Below are 21,367 nucleotides of genomic sequence, written 5' to 3' on the forward strand. Positions count from 1 at the left end.
TGTAAACATCCTTATTACAAATGTGTGTATTGAAACTTACTATTGAAACTCGTGTTATGGAGCAGGTCATGTGTGTTATGAATGTGTGATACCCTACGTGGTTTTATTTTATATTTAATTTATGCGATAAATTATGTGCGGGGTTTAGGGTGTTACAAGTATGGAGGCAGAGAAATGTGCAAAGGAGCTGAAGATTCTATTTATAAGCCAGGCAAGGTGAATAGTCGAGCTTTTAAGCGACTGACAAGTGGCTGGCTAGGGAGTGATTTGAAGAGTTAGTGGGATTCGATTGAAACCCCACGACCTAGGGATGATTGTTAATGATGGTTGAGTATCTTGGAAATCGCGTGGCCAGAAAAAAAATTATCATTACGTATTAAGTCATGAGTACTGACATGACAACTAGCCGAAATATGGAACGTTAAAAGGCCAGCTTCTCGATCGACACGCTCATGTCGAAGCCAGCCTTTTCAGGGGGCAATTTGTTAGCTGGAAAATTTCGGCTAAGAGGAAAAGCAAATTTCGACCAGGGGGATTCGTCGGAATCTCCTCGAAAGAAGGTTATGAGAGGCTGTCGGTCGACACGAGCAAGCTTTGGTCAAAGCCGAAAGGTTTTTGAGGAGAGTGTGAGAACGTGGGCACGTAAAGAAGTCGTGGGTAGTTATACGCTGAGATGGGGGAAGTGGACCGACATGTGGCACCTCAAGAAGGCTTTCTAACCCCCGACGATTACTTTCTAATTAGTATTTAAGCCAATGTTAGGTGAGAATTCAAAGGGTGGCAATTTGAACATTTGCAGTAAGGGTAAAGCTTGAAGTACCAAAGCGTTTACGAGAAAAAAGTTACTCTCTTCACAAACAATGTATTTTGCCTCCACTTTATAGTTACAAGTCATTTAATCTTCGCAAAGTTTATCTTTTGTCTTGTTTTCACTTTACTGTTTATCGTCCTTCTTTCAGTACTTTATCGTTTCTACCTGTCATTTTACCTTTGTTATTTCATTGACTCGTCAAGAGTCTCGTTTACACCCTTTCAACCAGTCAGAAACATTGTTTACCAAATAGCCATACACACAAAACACTAAGTCTGGGACTCTTTGGTTGGTCCCGCAAGTAACCCTCATATAGGAAGGCTAGAGATTGTTGCGCAGAGCAACAGTAAGTAAGGTTGGTCGACATTTACTTGGATGTGAAGTCAGCATTTTTGAATGAACCTTTGGATGAAGAGGTGTATGTAACACAACCTCATGGGTTTGTGATTCAGGAGGAAGAAAGGAAAGTATACGAGTTTCACAAAGCGCTATATGGTCTAGAGCAAGCACCTAGGGCATGGAACTAGAAGATTGACTCATACTTAGTCAAATTGGGATTCGTCAAATGCAAATCTGAGTATGGTGTCTATGTTCAGGTTATAGCACAAGATATAACAATCATCTACTTATATGTCGATGACTTGTTAGTCACTAGAAGTAGCAGAGAACTTGTCGAAGTTCAAAGAGCTGATGAAGAAGGAATTTGAAATGTCAAGTCTGGGAAACTTGTCTTATTTCCAAGGCATGGAATTTTAAATGTCAAAGCAATGTATGATGATACATCAAAGAAAGTATGTCAAAGAAACAGTCAATAGATTCTGGATGGATGATTCAACTCCTGCATCTTCACCTATCGAACCAAACTTGAAGTTGGAGAAGCATGAAGATATGTGTCCAACAGTCGACCTGATATAGGTTTCTCAGTCGAATTGGTGAGCAGATACATGAGTGAACCAAGGGTGTCACACATGAAGGCTGCAAGAAGAATCCTGAAATACTTACAAGGATCGATAAACTATGGAATTCTATTTCGACGAGACTCTGAAATCAAAGAAGTTATGGTTACTTGCTATTCATATACTAATTGGTATGAAGATTAGGAAGCTAAAAGAAGCACAACTGGTTATTTCTTTCAAGTATTTAGTGCCCCAATGTCATGGTGCTCGAGAAAGCAACCTATGGTAGCATTTTCATCGCGTGAGGCTGAATATATAGTCGGATCATATGTTATGTGTCAAACAATTTGGATCAGATCTATGCTGAAACAAATGGAGGTCAAAGTGAAGAAACTTCTGATGTTACAGATCGACAATAAGTCGACCATAAATCTTGCGAAGAATCTGATTTTGTATGGAAGGAGTAAGGACATCGAAGCCAGACTTCATTTCCTTAAGGAGAAGGTAAATCAAGGTGAACTTGAAGTGAGTCATTGCTCAAGTGAAGCACAGTTGGCCAGCATTTTCACCAAAAGATTGAAGATCGACAGATTTCTGAATTTGAGAAAGAAATTAGAAATAGTTCAGATCGACTATGATTAGCATATGTTCGAGAACTTGGATTATAGAGGGTATGTTGAGATTCAAGATATAATCCAAGTTGTGTGAGGCCCAAGCCCAAAGATAATTAGTTTTTACGGTTTGTTACTTAATTTGTTATATTTGTTACTTAGTAGTCAAGTAAGTTTGTATATAAATACGAACATATGTAAATCAGTTTGTAACACAATCAAATTCTTCAATAATAGAATCCTTATTTTCATATTCTCTCTTTCTTATCTCCTCACAAAAGTGCCTCACACACTAACAGTTAATTAAGTATCAAATAAACATGATATTTTTGGTCCCAATGCTCATGTATCAGAGGATGGTGAGCAAGGTGTTCCTGATCCTGATGTTGCTAAAGTAGATGTTGGTGAAATTTATGTTAGGTAAATATTTTAGCCATGAACTGAAGTTCATGTTACAAGATGATATGCTTAACTGGATTCATGTTGAAGTTGTTAAGTTAAGTTTTGGGGTATTTATTGAGAGGTCTAAATTAGGTTCTTATAGAATAAAATATTTTATAGTGTTTATGTATGAAAGAGGCGGTGGGTATAAAGAAACAAATAAAATTTGAAACGTGATGAAATAAAATCAAGAAAACGTAGATGCTCATTCAGTGTGCGTCAGTATTATCCGGCTTTAAATATTTAGAAACTTACTATGGTTTGCATCATAAGCACAAGAATGGGATAATGAAAACTGATTCTAGAAGGATCATTCCCTTATCGTTCTAGTTGATTGCTACCATGACGATGAACCTAAGGTTGAAAAAAAATCCTATACAACTATGTAAATGATAAAAACATTGTAAAATTAAACATATGAAATAAGTGAGATAGTGCAGTCCTTTTCATTTAATTTGGATGAAAAGTGAGAAATTGACATTTTGGGTATTTTGAAACTTTAGGAACTCTAACACAAATGAAATAAGGATGGAGAAACCATGAGTTTTTGTATATACATTTGCTCTAAAATGATCTTTTCATAACAAAAATGCGTTCGAAAGGATACTTCAAAAAATGGGAAATATTGATATTTTGGAGATTGATTTCGAATTTCTCAATAATAACACACAATGAAATGATGCAATTGGTTAGTCAAAAGTTAGGCGAGAGGGAATATATTTTGCACAAAAATCATTATATTAATGATATTTTTATATAATTTTTTTACATAAATTGGATTAAAATTTTGTAAAACTAAACTGTAACGATATAAATGTTGAAATATTATTTCCTTTCTTGATGCTTATATAAGGGATTCCATTTCATATAAAATAGGAAAAGTGGAAATAAGAGATTCTTTATGATTAATATGTGTTAGTTGTAATAGCTGTAATCACGGCTATACTTATTTATAAATGTAGGCTATATAATTATCGTACAATTTCATTTGAAAATAAGAGAAAGAAAATTTTCTTCTCAAACAAACTTCTTATTAGAGCAAGATCCAAACCTAGTGCCATGAGCAATTCAAATTCTAAAAGTGTTGAAACACCAAAAAAAAAAGATCATGAAGTGTCTACCACTAAGCCTACTCCTGCAAGGGGTTATACTCAATCAAACAAATTATGATGTATGGTCTTAGATTGTGGAAATGTATCTTGCTCAAAAAGAGATGTTATCAATTATACGTGGTAATATACAACCGCCCACAGAAAAATATGATAGATACTAGAAGTGGTATACCAAAAATCAAAAAGTTAAATGTTGGTTGTTGATGTTTATGACCCCATATATTATGAAGCTATATATTCACTTAAAAAGTGCTAGAGATATTTCGAAAGCTCTATCAAAATCCTTTTTTGATGGATCAGATGAATTGCAAGTTTTCACATTGAATCAAATGGTTTTCTCTTTGAGACGGAATGACAAATCAATTTTTATTTATACTATTAGAAAAAACACATTTAATCTCGGAAGCAAAATGCATTTAATCTCGGCTACAAAGACGAGGTAACGAAGGGTGTTATGAAATATGCAAAATTTACCTCTCGGTTTTAAAAAAACAATGGGTATGTGAAAATGTCATAGGTTCGATCCATAGTGAGGCCTTTTTGGAATTCTGAAATGGCAAAAACACATGTCCCATCGATTTTGTAATTTCACCGACGGATATACCACATTTTCACCTCGGTTATCTCATAAAACTGAGGGGTAAAACAATTTTGAGTTTATTAAATCTAATATGGATTGTTTAATTCACTAAAACCCTATACTTAATGTATGACTTCTAAAAATTGGTTAGGAAAATCATATACGAGAAATTGCTTTATATTTGAATAATAACTTACATTGATTATGATTTTAAAGCATCCTACCACTCATCATTTGTAACAACCCGTATAATATATATCTAGAATAATATCATACAAGTGTTAAATTTTGGTACTGTCACAACATAAGTGCCTAATGGCATTAATATATATACATGTCCAAACTAAAAATATCAATGGAACATGTTATACAATAATGCCTAAACAATAAAAATCTAAGAACTATGTACAATATCTTCATTGCACACAACTCCACAGCGGAAGATCATACTAAACAGCATCCTTGAAACATCCATAACAGTTTCTCTTAGATTCAACCTATAAAGAATACCTGAAAAATAACAACAATAATGGGATGAGATAATAATCTCAGTGAGTTCTCCTATCCTATGGGTCCACTCGGCTCTACAGGGTATTCTAATCAATATTCAACTCATACCCAACTCAAGTCAACAAGGGAACGAAGACTTGAGCGATGGGGAAACTATCTCGCAATTGTATGGCAACATGCATCTGAGTTCTCATAACTCAACCACGATCATTATTCAGATTCACGCAACATCGATCCCCAACCGGACCTACGTCTAGGCCAAGGCTTGGTTCACGCATGTCCGTATGATTCGACTTTCGCGGTGGATATCAGGTTCCCCTATGGGACTCTAACCCACTTTTAAGAACCATCACTCGTATGGGACTCTAACCCACTTTGAGTATCTTTCACCGTATGGGACTCTAACCCACTTAGGTGTCCACCTTTCCCCCATGTCCGCCATGGTTGGGGCTCAAACCCAATTGAGGCTCGAATCATTGGTCCCACATCCCAATGCTTACACGTTTAAGCATACCAATAGAGATGTGTACCATCACAGAAAAACACACATTCTGAATACATGATCGGTTCCACAAAACATTGGTTCCACGAACCATAACAAATTCATCAATCATAGGTGACTTCATTCACCATAATACACAAATAATAATAATACACAAATAATAACATGGCATGTTCCATACAATGCGTCTCATTCTCAATCATGGCAACAATTCGTCCACGACCTCACATAAGCGTCGTACGAATGAATACCGTATTCTCATACATGTATCTCACATGTTCCATAACCTAGATTATCTTTCTAAGTTATTAATCAAATTATTCTTCTAGGTTTCCTCACTCATCTTTGTAAGGTTTTTAATCGTGTTATTTCACCTTCCACATAACAACAATATTTAATTTTCATCATGATAAAATTCATGGCATTTATAAATCACATACTATTTTATAACATGGAACAATAATAATAGTCCTTTACGTTATCTTTAGTCATGTTATTTCACAATCAACCATATCAACCATGTTTAACACCCATCATAAATATAATTCATTTAATTTGTAAGACGCATAATATACTATAATATGATATCATAATAATAGCCTTTTTCATTATCTTACTAACGCATCCGTCCGCATCCAAAACGGAGCTATAATGCTCAATTAATTCATTAATCTATCTTAATCAAGATTTAGATTAATATTTATTCATTGCATAAGTATTCAACAACAACCTCTCTAGCCTAGTGGTAAGGCTTGTACAGTTTCAAGGAGGTTCTGGGTTCAAACCCCATTGGTGACAAATTTTGACTCCTCTTTTATTTTCCTTTCCATATACCATTTTTGCCTACAATTTTCACATAACATGATTTTTCCACAACAATCAACATGATATCAACACATAGCACGGATAGGGAGTATGAACACAACAAGTTTATCACAAATTCACATAAACCCTAACCCCACAAATATAGATTATTTTTCCCCAAAGGCTAAAACTATCTAAGAACTCACCTAGTAGAAGAAGAAGATGAAGTTGTTGATGGTGATGGTTCCTTCCTCTTCTCCTCTTCTTTCTCTTTCTCTTTTCTTCTTTCTTTCTTTCTCTTTTCTTCTTTCTTTCTCTTTCTCTTCTTTTCCCTTTTCTGATAACTCTCTCCTTCTTCTTATCTCTTCCTACTACTTCTTATCATTTTCTTCTTTTCTTTTCCACCACACATATACTATATAATATATATAATATATAATATCAAGTAGTATCATAAATATCTCAATTGATATTTCATCCTCCAACACCAATTGACCAATTATTAATGTTACCAAAAATGTCCTCTCTTGTACTTATTAATATTGGTATGTCTCTTTATTAATAATCAATCCCTTAAGAGTTCACCATTTACTCTATTGGTCTCAATTGACAACCTTTAGAGCACATAGGAGCTTCAATTGTTACAACTAACCAAAGATATAATACATAGGAATTCAATAGGTCTCAACTGACAACTAATTGAGCATTTAAGGGAATATGGGATATTACATTCTCCCCCCCTTAAATTGAAATTCGCCCCCGAATTTCCTTCACTCAACAAACAAACAAACCTTGAATCAACATCTTAGACCAACACTTGACCTCTCTTCAATTCCAAGTCTCTAACATACTTATTCTTCTAACTTATCTTTGCTGACAAATTTTCCTTCTTCCCTGAACTTTCGAAACTTCTTGATTTCCATCACAAACTCATTCTGATGTTGGATTAACAATTAAACTTGCTCTCACATAATTCCTCTTATATACCGCTCAACAGCAGTGGTTCACTTTCTTCCCGGAAACTACGACTTCCCTTCCTTGTACTAAGTTACACAAAACATAATTACAACATCTTATCTGGACTTGGTTAATTAATACTAATTAATTCTTCATAAGAAAATTTATTGATTCTCTGACCACAAACAATATTGACTACTCTTTTCTTATTATTCCTTCAACAAATGCGACAACTTTGTAATCCATTTATTGATAATCTCATAAACTTCTCTTGATTTATTACTGTATGCTACAAGCCCTTACTCCTACTGCCTCACTTCTCTCGTACTACTCCAATGAGATAGAACCATTAGCACGAGATTGTCTTACTCTCATCCTTACCTCCATTCTTACGAGTAACTATCTCCCTGATCCCCATAGACTTGATTGAGCTCTTTCATCCATCACCTTCAATTATGCTACTCTAACTCCAACAGTGGAACACTTGGGGTTCCTAGGCACTACTGTTTAGCTAACAATCTTCAAAGAAACACACTTACCCTCAGAGTGCCTACTGTCCAAAATGGTACTAGAACCTTACCAACTTCCATTAGTAGAATAACTTCCTTGATGACTCACAAAAGTGTAGAATAAGACCAACACTCTTCAGAAGATAGGTATCCAGGGGTTACATTACTACAACCATAAAAACATAAAACATCCAAATTCATCATGTGTTCGATGTAGCTAAACCAAATTAGTTTGACAATATCCGGTTCTGGTTACTATATTCCATATCAAATCCTCTTATAGGGTTTTGATTCATTCAACATTTCTCCCGACACATGATCTCGACCAAGACAATGTAACACCATCAAGGAACTTTAAATCATCAACAAAACACCACTTCTAAGGAACTTAAGCAATCTAGAACGTAACTATGAGTGTCAATACACCTCATAGAGTCACACACAATATTTCACACATATTTAGAGACAACATTTCACTTCGTATCCAAAATCATTCATCTCAATCGTCTTGTTCCATCTTCCATAATCTTAGCTCATACCCTTACTAATATACAGTCCGAGTTACTTGTTTAACTTTAGGAATATTTGATTCTCGTTCCTCCTGGGAAGTATAACTCATGAATCCTCCAATACGGTAAAGTATCATCGTACACATTCATTACCACTCTCAGGGAGTCTACATCTAAGGCTATGAATCCGAATGAATTAATCAATTTCATACCGTGACCAACCGCTTCACACCTTATCAATATCTATACACATACCTATCTAATCTCTTCCAGATCACCGCTTAGTAGGTCTCTTCCAAGTCTGTTCCTTATAGTTATTCATAATCATAATAATGGTACTTCCCAGACTTACTTAAACTGAGCATGGTCTACCAGGTTGGTTTTCCCACGCGTCTGACTTCCATGATATCTCCTCAGATGACCAACTACGCACTACACCTTTAGAAATCCCAATTTCAAAACTACCAATCTGACTTGTGGTGACTTGCAACTCCATCCCTAATTTGTACATCCACAACGGTCCACTTATGACGTTTAAGACATCCTTAGCTCCAACACGGTGTGAATGTTTATACTCCACGACTAACCAACCAACCAAATACTTCTCAAGGAGATAAATAACAACCGGACTTCTAATAAGCCAATATTACTCTTTCAATTCAAATAAAATACACTTAAGATGAACCTTATCATTGCCACACAATTATGACTAGAATTTTCTTCTAAACCAATACCTACTACACACTGCATTATACCGGGTTACATGTCTCTATAAATTCCCACGAATAATCCTCATTGCCTTCCAATAAACTCTTGCAACATAAAATATTCCACATTCTACCCTTAGTCCACATGCTCCAGCTTAGCTTATCTTTTGTTGGCTATCATCAACTAAACTTCTTAGAATACAAGACTCACTGCTCAAAAAAATGTATGTTACTTTACATCCATCTCAAGACAAGGAATCCATTACACTTACTTGTGACCATAATACTACTATCACATACTTCTCCTAACACCAAGGTTTAACTTCCTCTATTCCACTATGTAACACCCCAGACTGCTTTCATGATTATCAACTAACCCCACAAATCAACACGGGCCTTTTTCAACATATTTTGTCCTCACTCGCACGCTTTTCAGGAAACTTCCCAGAAGGTCACCCATCCCAATACTACTCCAAGTCAAGCACGCTCAACTATGGAGTTCTTATGGGTTAGGATACCGAAAAGAAGATGCATCTTGTTGATATAGGTAGTACCAATTAATCCTTATAAGCCTTCTTTCAACCATGTAGTCTCATACCTGCACAGCCTCAGGATCCCTCTCATTCCGATGTGAATTCGGTTTTTTTTTTCCTAGGAGTTGCTAGGAGTGTCTCATTGTCATGCATCATGCAACGACAACCACTCCATCGCCCTCGGATGTTACATGTAACCACTCTTCGGCCTCTCCGACCTCGGGTGTTACCACTACATACTCTAGAAATCCTCGATGTGAACAATCATCAACTAGACGCCCATAACTTTGTCTTAATGAATCTTAATGGTCCCATTGTGCCTTTATCTAAAATGTACCCCATTACAACAGTTGTATTGCAACATCCACACTACTTCCACACTCGGTGTTCACTTGTCTTCCCATGGTAATTCTCCCAGTTCTAATTACAAAAACCATTCTACTAGAGTCCTTAAATCCAACTAAATTTCTCTTGTCCTCAACCAGTTCTCATACAACCAAAACCCACTGGAGCTTCCATTACTATATAATGGGCGTTATCTCTCTCCAACACAAACTCTTATAATTGATCCTTAGGTAACTCATCATTCCATTACAGTTGCTCACTAACACTAAACCTCTGACTAGCTATCTTGAACCTGATCTCCCTTCTAAGACTGGATATACTTGGTTTATCTTCTAGCTTCCATTTGGTCCATACATGTTTCACTTGGAACAAACAACCATGTCCTCGAGTCTCTCCTTAGACTTCACCACTACCTTAGGCCCCCCAACAAAACTGAACGTCCTTATCTCTCAAGTCTTTAACTACTTGCAAGGTACCATTCCAAATACATATATATATTCCATTAAGTACTCTTGTTCTTCCAAAATATTTTAGTGGCCTTAGAAACTGAAACACTGATACACTACCTCACTTCCAAACCTTATGACATATGCGTAACATAACCATCCCTTCTCCTTTACCATACGGAATTACTCACAATACTATTCCATATTAGTGAGTGCATCTTATTCCACTAGCAAATTCACTCATTCCTCAAACTTCTGACAATTCATCCAATAGAGATCCTCAACTTCTTAACTCTGTTAACACCGCAGAATCGCTTGGATGATACACTACTCTTCTATTCCATAATACCCAAATCATAACTCCTCTGAAACTTCAACTGGGCCATCTAGTTCTCCTTACTTTCTAACTCTTTGCTTGAGCCTATTCTCCAAGCACAAGTTCAACCCACACTTCGGAGTCCTCGTGGTCGCTCAACCATGATCCTACCTACCATGCACATAATATTAGGTTGATCAGGCCCAATACTACATACAATGATATTAAGAATCATGTTGGCTAAACACACATATGAGGCAGGAATAGATTTACTTATGATGTTTCAAGGCTAGGTCGAGAATCGACCTGCTCTGATACCAACTGTAACAACCCGTATAATATATATCTAGAATAATATCATACAAGTGTTAAATTTTGGTACTGTCACAACATAAGTGCCTAATGGCATTAATATATATACATGTCCAAACTAAAAATATCAATGGAACATGTTATACAATAATGCCTAAACAATAAAAATCTAAGAACTATGTACAATATCTTCATTGCACACAACTCCACAGCGGAAGATCATACTAAACAGCATCCTTGAAACATCCATAACAGTTTCTCTTAGATTCAACCTGTAAAGAATACCTGAAAAATAACAACAATAATGGGATGAGATAATAATCTCAGTGAGTTCTCCTATCCTATGGGTCCACTCGGCTCTACAGGGTATTCTAATCAATATTCAACTCATACCCAACTCAAGTCAACAAGGGAACGAAGACTTGAGCGATGGGGAAACTATCTCGCAATTGTATGGCAACATGCATCTGAGTTCTCATAACTCAACCACGATCATTATTCAGATTCACGCAACATCGATCCCCAACCGGACCTACGTCTAGGCCAAGGCTTGGTTCACGCATGTCCGTATGATTCGACTTTCGCGGTGGATATCAGGTTCCCCTATGGGACTCTAACCCACTTTTAAGAACCATCACTCGTATGGGACTCTAACCCACTTTGAGTATCTTTCACCGTATGGGACTCTAACCCACTTAGGTGTCCACCTTTCCCCCATGTCCGCCATGGTTGGGGCTCAAACCCAATTGAGGCTCGAATCATTGGTCCCACATCCCAATGCTTACACGTTTAAGCATACCAATAGAGATGTGTACCATCACAGAAAAACACACATTCTGAATACATGATCGGTTCCACAAAACATTGGTTCCACGAACCATAACAAATTCATCAATCATAGGTGACTTCATTCACCATAATACACAAATAATAATAATACACAAATAATAACATGGCATGTTCCATACAATGCGTCTCATTCTCAATCATGGCAACAATTCGTCCACGACCTCACATAAGCGTCGTACGAATGAATACCGTATTCCCATACATGTATCTCACATGTTCCATAACCTAGATTATCTTTCTAAGTTATTAATCAAATTATTCTTCTAGGTTTCCTCACTCATCTTTGTAAGGTTTTTAATCGTGTTATTTCACCTTCCACATAACAACAATATTTAATTTTCATCATGATAAAATTCATGGCATTTATAAATCACATACTATTTTATAACATGGAACAATAATAATAGTCCTTTACGTTATCTTTAGTCATGTTATTTCACAATCAACCATATCAACCATGTTTAACACCCATCATAAATATAATTCATTTAATTTGTAAGACGCATAATATACTATAATATGATATCATAATAATAGCCTTTTTCATTATCTTACTAACGCATCCGTCCGCATCCAAAACGGAGCTATAATGCTCAATTAATTCATTAATCTATCTTAATCAAGATTTAGATTAGTATTTATTCATTGCATAAGTATTCAACAACAACCTCTCTAGCCTAGTGGTAAGGCTTGTACAGTTTCAAGGAGGTTCTGGGTTCAAACCCCATTGGTGACAAATTTTGACTCCTCTTTTATTTTCCTTTCCATATACCATTTTTGCCTACAATTTTCACATAACATGATTTTTCCACAACAATCAACATGATATCAACACATAGCACGGATAGGGAGTATGAACACAACAAGTTTATCACAAATTCACATAAACCCTAACCCCACAAATATAGATTATTTTTCCCCAAAGGCTAAAACTATCTAAGAACTCACCTAGTAGAAGAAGAAGATGAAGTTGTTGATGGTGATGGTTCCTTCCTCTTCTCCTCTTCTTTCTCTTTCTCTTTTCTTCTTTCTTTTTCTTTCTCTTTTCCTCTTTCTTTCTCTTTCTCTTCTTTTCCCTTTTCTGATAACTCTCTCCTTCTTCTTATCTCTTCCTACTACTTCTTATCATTTTCTTCTTTTCTTTTCCACCACACATATACTATATAATATATATAATATATAATATCAAGTAGTATCATAAATATCTCAATTGATATTTCATCCTCCAACACCAATTGACCAATTATTAATGTTACCAAAAATGTCCTCTCTTGTACTTATTAATATTGGTATGTCTCTTTATTAATAATCAATCCCTTAAGAGTTCACCATTTACTCTATTGGTCTCAATTGACAACCTTTAGAGCACATAGGAGCTTCAATTGTTACAACTAACCAAAGATATAATACATAGGAATTCAATAGGTCTCAACTGATAACTAATTGAGCATTTAAGGGAATATGGGATATTACATCATTCTTCTCACGTTGTTTTATGTTTAAAATCTCTCCAATGTTTCAAATTATTTACTCAACACTTCCTTTTCTATTGATTCATTATTGAAAGCATAAAATTTTATGTTTTAAAAAATAAACAAATATGGAATAAAGTTGAACGAAAACTAGAAGTATTGGAGAGATTTTAACAATAAAATAACGTGAGATGAATGATGAGTTGCAGAATGCTAGGAAATCATTAATCAGTGTAAGATAAGTTTCAGATACAGCACAATTTTACATATGATTATTTCCAAAAATCAATTTACTAGGTTATATGTTCAAAGTGGGGTTAGTGAAACAAGCAATCGATATTAGATATAATAAACTCAACTGGACATAACAAGATGAGAGTTGCACAAAGAATCACAAAAAAATATAAACTCAATATCAATATCAATAATAAAAACAACAAGAAAACAACAACAACACCAAACACAATAACCAAGAACAACAACGTCAATAAACAACAACAATATCAATAACAACAATGTCAATAAACAACCTCTGAGGTTTAGGGTTTCAACAACAAGAACAACAACATCAATAACAACAACAAAAACTCTAGGTTTCGGATTTCAACAACAATAACAAAAACAACAACAATAATATTACAAAAATATTAGTAGTGATGTTTGACGTACCAGATATTGAAAAAGAAGTAAAATAAAATGGTTTGGGTCTTTGAAGAAGAAAAGAGAGTCATAAACATATAACATCTTTGTATTGAAGGTGATATGTGTTTATGACTCTCGTTGTTTAGGGTTATTCATTAGGGTCCTGTTTATGTTATTTAGACAAATGAAATTGAATGCTACAAGATAAAGCTATATATCTGAGAAACATATTCACCTCGGTTGGTGAGAAAACCTAGGTGGAAAGTAGCGTACTTTTAAATTAAAAAATATATATTCAAGAATGCGTCACTTTTAATGAGATAAAAGCATAAACTGAGGCTGTTGGGATTTGAAGCATGTACACTGAATAGATTTACTCATCGGTTTTCCAAATAACTGACGGAATATATTGCATATTTCTTTTATAAAAAAAACAGGGTGTATCATGTATTTGACCTCGGCTTTTCAATACGTAGCGTGAAATCATTGTCATTAAATATATTCTTTGTAGTAATGTTATTATGGAGAATCATGTGAATTTTTTAATGAACTAGATCATGAGGACTAGGTGATTATGGAATGTGAAAAGGATGTTGTTTCTTATCACATGTCAGTTGAGAGACAAAAGGTGCACATATTCCTCTCTTGTTTGGATAGTGAGTTTGAACAGATTTGTGGTGAAATCTTATGCAAAGATCTTATTCTTGGGCTAGAAGAATGTTACTCAATGATCCATCACGAGCCTGTTATACAAACAACAATTAGCGAAGAACTTGAAAATTCTAAAGCTTCAACCATGGTGAGCAAGAACAAAACAAACTAGAATGATGTTTCTCAAAAACAATAAGATTGAACGAGGAACAACTACTTCAAGACCCCCACAGGTCCTTCCAAGTCCATCCTTAAGTGTACTCATTATGACCAATCTGGTCATACTAGAGATTGTTGGATACCCATAATGGTGGGATCATAATCGTGACAAAAAAAAGAGGTATTCAAATAAATAAAAAATTGTTGTTGTTGTAGAAACAAAGACTGATATGGAAGAAATTGCTAAAAAAATCAGCTTTCATATCAACAGAGGGTGATGGTGGTAAGGTTTTAAATTCAGTTGCATTTGTTTCTAATAGTACATGGAATATTGATTTAGAGCTATCGATCATATGAAATTTAATTCTAGACAAATCTTATCTCTTATACCTTCCTTAGAAAAATGTATTTCCACTACTAATGGTTCCTGGACACCCGTCATTGAGGAAAGAGCTTTATCTCTCACTAATACATTGAACTTAAATTTTGTTTTAGTTGTCCCATCTTTAGATTTTAACCTTTTGTCAGTTTCTCAAATTACCACTGCTTTATCTTGTGTTGTGATTTTTTGGCCTGAATATTGTGTTTTTAAGGACATCAAAACAAAGAAGTCTATTGGTTATGGTACTAGACAAGGGAAGTTGTATTACCTTAACTTTGAGTGACATAGCTCAACTCAATTGCAATGAACATTGACAGGAGAAAATCATTGACTTGTCTATGGCATCGAAGTTTGGTACATGTTTCCTTTTGACACCTTAGAAAATTACTCCCCAAGTTATTTACAAAATTTGATGTTTCAAGTTTCAAGTGTAATGTTTTTGAAGTTACAAAGAGTCGTCGTGTTTCATTTCCTTTAAGTATAAATAAAATTTCAGTTCCTTTTATGGTTTTACACTCTGATGTTTGAGGTCCATCAAAGGTGGACACCTTAGGTGGATCTCTATGTTTTGTTACATTCATTAACGAATGTACTAGAATGACTTGGGTATGTTTGATGAAATCTAAAAGTGAATAAACGAGTAAACAATGTCATGAAAGCAGTCATGTTGTGTTATAGAATCTCTTATTCCTCTCTTGTTGATGTTTGATGTCTTGTATGAATTATCTAATCGCTATAACCTCGTGCCAAATTAACAAGACCGTTATAGCTGATCCCTCACGAAATAACTCATTAACCGCTACCATGAGCTTTCTATTCCTAGTCCGCCAACATAAGCAGGGTTAGGTAATGTATAGAACGTTAATTCTCTATGCCACTACTCGGGGTCTCCTATGTCTATTCAACAAGCGTAAGCACAAAAATTGTCATAGGTCCAACATATAGATTAATGGTTAATATTCCATATGTGCCCAAAATCAGACTAAAAGAGTGTCTCACATAAAAAGAATTATGAACAAGAAGCAATTGAATAATATTATAGATCAGTAGGTTCATACAGTGGTCAAATCAACATAAAATCCAACAATTGAGAAACAGGTTCATCATAACAAAACCTAACCTAGAAGAATTTAGCTACTCATTGTGTAATTGAAAATACCACAATTGATAAGCAATGACAACATGATAATTCCCTTGAAGAGATGGCCTCCAATGGCTTTAAATTCTCCAAAAAAACAGCACTTGTCCTATCTAAAAAATATAAATAGCTACAAATTTGTTCATTAAAGATAATTGAGATCTTCATGGAAAATTTATGCTTGAGTAGTCACTTCCTCTTGATATGGTCTTGAATAGAAATAAAATAAATTTTGCCAATGAAAACTAATATATATATATATATAATTGATGGGTTTCCTCCCATACAGCACTTCTTTTCCGTCAATAGCTTGACGCTCCATGCTTAAAACACATCAGGCGCAAGGGATACCCTCACGCCGGCGAAAACTCCTTTCTTCATCCTCTTGTGAACTTCACTACCTTTATTTTTCAATTGATAACAAGTCTCTAGATTCTTCATATAAGGTGTCCATTGATATGCATTAAACATCACATTTTCCTTATTAAACTTCAAAATCAACTCACATGTCTCCACGTCTATTTTTGCCTTCCCGGTTGCCAAAAATGGGCGCCCAAGAATCACAGATCCTTCCGACTCATTTTTCATGTCGATCACCACAAATTCTGTGGGGAAGGTCAAACCACCAACATGAACTTTCACATCTTGTACAATACTCAGTGGACGAGTCACAGAGGAATCGGACAAAGTGAGTGTCATGTTACTCGGTATGATCTCTCCTATCTCTAATTCCTTAAATTTGATCAGAGGTATTACATTAATGCTCGACCCTAAGTCACATAAAGCATGTGGGATTTTCATCCCCTCAATGGTGCAAGTGATGTTTAACTCCCCTGGATCCTTCATATTTGGTGGGACTTTCGACGGTTTTATCCTCTCCTCTTTTTTTGCCATGTTGACATGCTCTTGTGTCAACTTTTGCTTTCCACCTTTCATCAATACCTGCATAAACTTAGCAAACATGGGAATTAATTCTAAAATTTCATCAAAAGAGAGACTTACCTGAATTTGTTTCAACATATCTTTAAATTTTTCAAACATTCTAGCCTCATCCTCATGTACCAGTTTCTTCTTAATGATGGGATATGGTAGTTTTATGTAATCCGGTAAAGGTGAGTTTGGTTCATTCAGAATTTGATCCTTTGTTTTCTTCCAAGGAGAATATTTATCAATGAAGTGATCAAGGGTGACTCCTCTTTCCTCTTCTTCACCTTGATTTCCACTCTCCTCCTTTTCGATTTCACCATCCTTTTCCTCAAAAAAATTCTCTCTAACCTTTTCATTTTCCTCCTTTCTATTAACCATTCCAAAATTTGTTTCCACAACATCGCATGTTTCATTCTTTGGATTATTAATGGTGTTACCGGTAAATCCTCTACTTGAGCTTGGCAAAACAGCTATTTGTTTTTATAATTGACATATCTGAGTCTCCAAATTTTTTATTGACGCATCATGGTTTATGCTTAAAATTTCATGGTTCCTAGTTACTTGCTCAAAGCTATTTTCAGTGGCCTTAACGAAAATTTTCAAAGCCTCTTCCAAATGTGATGGCTTCCTTTGAAATGGATCTTGTTGGATTTGTTGCATCCCTGGTTGGCATTTGGATTTTGATTATTGCTCCAACAAAAATTTGGATGATCTTTCTAACCCGGATTGTATGTGTTGGAATATGGGTTGTTCTTTTGAAAACCTGCAAATTGGACTTCTTCACTTGTCCCTTCCAGCGAACACCTTCCATTCGCATGTTATCTTTCACATAGATCATACCTAAGTGCTTGTACCTGGCTCACTTTAGCTCTACCTAAGCTTCTTTATGCTAGCTTTTTATTCAATAATTCAATTTAAGTTAAAAGAGTCATATAAGTATCAAGAGGTAACTCATGGTTCCTGGTTTCAAGCTTGACCGACCTCTCGCTTTTCAAATGGTACTCATTCATACATATCTTCTCAATGAGGTCTTTTACTTGCGGTTCGATCATTTGACAGATAGTACCTCCCGCAGAAGCATCCAACAACATGTGAGTTTGACTCTTCAGACCTTTGGTGAAGTTTTGCATTTGTTCCATATTCTTCATGTTTTGATTTGGGTATCTGTGCAATAAAAGTTTAAATCTCTCCCAAGCGTCATAAAGTGACTCAATTTCCTACTACTCAAAACTAACAATTTATGCTCGGCGCTCGGTAAACTGAGTAGTAGTAAAAAATATTTCAAGGAATTTATCCTCCAATCAATCCAAGTACGGATTGTTCCATTCAGAAGGCAAAGCAACCAATCTTTCGCCCTTCCAATCAGTGAGAACCTAAACAACCTCAATTTAACTTGGTCTTCTATGGCATCAGTAGGTTTGCACATTGAAGTTTTTTAATAAAAGCGTGCAAGATGCGCCCATGGATCTCTAATCGTGTTCCCGTCGAACAGGTTTTCTCTTAAACCAGAAAGAATAGAATTTTTAATATAAAAATTAGCAGGGTTTATCGGTACAAACCCCCTAAAAACCTGTCATTCATCAGTTCGTTTACAATAGTCCCCCATAGTGAGAGGTGTGCAGCTGTCATGACTTCTTCTTCAGAATCATAAGAACTTTATAATTTCTCTTCTTCTGGTATTCCTCTGTCCAGAGTTGCTTCTTTAACTGGTTTTCTAAGAGCACGTGTTGTTCTCTCAATTTCTGTATCAAATGGAGTTAATGGTGATCATTGGTTGCGCATACACAAACATAAAATACCTCAGTAGCACTATGATAAACAAGAAATTAAAACAAAAATTAGAAAGACTAAAAATAAAAATAAAAATAAAAACAATTGCACAAACGTGGCCTTGTTGAAAAATCAACAGTCCCCGGCAACAGTGCCAACAACTTCATGACTTCTCGACAAGTGTATCGATAATGTCGAAGTAATAAAAAGATCAAAACCATAATGACTGCCTCCAAGCAAAACAAAATGTGTGCAATTTAGAAAAACTAGTAAAAAGGGGGGATTTTAAGTTTCTGTGTGAAAAGTAAATAAACGAGTAAACAATGCCACGAAAGCGGCCAGGTTGTGTTGTAGAATCCCATATTTCTCTCTTTTGATGTTTGACGTGCTGTATGAATTATCTAATCACTATAACCTCATGACGAATTACCAAAACCGTTATAGTTGATCCCTCATGAAACAACTCACTAACCACTACTAAGAGCTTTCTATTCCTAGTTCGCCAACGTAAGCAGGGTTAGGTGATGTATAGAATATAAATTCTCTATGACACTACTCGAGGTCTCCTATGTCTATTCAACCAGCGTAAGCATAAAAATTGCCTTAGGTCAAACATATACCTAATGGTCAGTATTTCCTATGTGCCCAAAATCCAATTAAAAGAGTATCTCACATAAAAAAGCATTACGAACAAGAAGAAATTGAATAAGATTATAGATCAATAGGTTAATATAGTGGTCAAATCAATATAGAATCCAACAATTGAGAAACAGGTTCATCATAACACAACCTAACCTAGAAAATTTTAGCTACTCATAGTGTAATTGAAAATATCACAATTGATAAATAATGATAACATAAGAAGTCCCTTAAAGAGATGGCCTTCAGTGGCTTCAAATGCTTAAAAAATCATCACTTCTGATCTTTAATTCGTGCTTCAATCTCCCAAAATCGTAACCCTTGTGAAAGTACTGAAAAACCACGTTTAAAGGCGTCAGAATGGACCAAAACGCATCAGAAAAAGGCCTAGAAAAGTGACAATCGCGCGCATGATACCTAGCATCGCGTGTGTGATGCAGCGTTTAATGCCTTATCACGTGCGCGATGGTGGATGTGATTATTTTCGAAGCTTCACTCTTTTTTACTCCTTTTTCACTCAAATTTTTACTAAGCCCACAATTTGCATACTTAACTATTTTTCCTTCATTCTGACGCCAAAGAAATACATGACGAGATGTCATATCATCAAAGAAATACATTCAAAACATTTGACTCGTTTGAATATAATATGGTTTATTGTGACACAAATAAATATATACCTGGAGAATGGAGATATTTTGTTTTAGTCTAGATTTGGTAGAACAACAACTATGACTTGTTTCTGAATTACCTGGATTTCTGGTAAAAAATGAAAACAATGGACTTAGTAAATATATATGGTTTTATTTACATAAATCACTAATAGAAGTTAAATTCATGCATTCAAAAAAATTCTAGAGTAAAAATATTCTTAAATGAATAAAATAAAAACCTCACCATCCTTTGAGATATTATTTCTCTTTTCACCATTTTCCAAAGTTGTATTTTATCTATTATCACTGTGGAGCTCCAATCGACACAGTAAATTTTTAGACATTTGACCTTTTTCAATAAGGATGATAAAAATGTTAGTGAAAGAGTGGTGAAAATGAAAGAAACGGTTTTTTATACGTATTGCGGAAAAGGTAAATACACCTTATTGTCGAGTTTGCCGATAGATGAAATTGTTTGTTCATCCTTCCATGTGTTCTATTTATCTTCAAAGTTTCCTATCTAAAATTTATTGCATAAGAATAGTGAGAATAAGTATGACCCAATTGATATCTAACATAAAATCATAAAAGAAATGATTAAGTATAACTTACTTTTATGTCGAAGCAAGTTTCAACATTCTTTCGTCTCAAATCCTTACATAATTGGAATATTTCATTGTGTTCTAGTTTGGTTGTATATTAAAGCAAATGAAAATTATATTTAGTTATGATATAAAGAATACAATATAATCTTGGTATGTCGTGTAACCAAAATGGAAATCAATGTGTGAGCAATTTTTTTAATGTACTTAATAAATACATGCGGGTGCGATAAAAGAATTTGTTTGAAAACTACATTTTTTATGTAGTCACCATCTTCTCCTTTAAATTTTCCTTCCCTAGTTAAAACTCTTGTTGTAGTCTGTGAAATACCCCTGGATAAAGCCACATATAACTGTCCATGACTGAAAACATGTTGTGGAAGATATATTCCAATATTTGGAGTGGTTTGGCCTTGTGATTTATTTATTTTAATTGCAAAACTTAGTCGCACATGAAACTGCTTTCTACTAAGGACAAAAGGCAACTCACCACTTGCAGATGTTTTTATTTTAATTCTGGACAAAAAAGCTCGTCTTCCTGCGTTGTTTCCTGTCAAGATTTCCATGTCCAACATATTCATA

This window comes from Lathyrus oleraceus, chromosome 3 (assembly GCF_024323335.1).
Source record: "Lathyrus oleraceus cultivar Zhongwan6 chromosome 3, CAAS_Psat_ZW6_1.0, whole genome shotgun sequence".
NCBI lineage: Eukaryota > Viridiplantae > Streptophyta > Magnoliopsida > Fabales > Fabaceae > Lathyrus > Lathyrus oleraceus.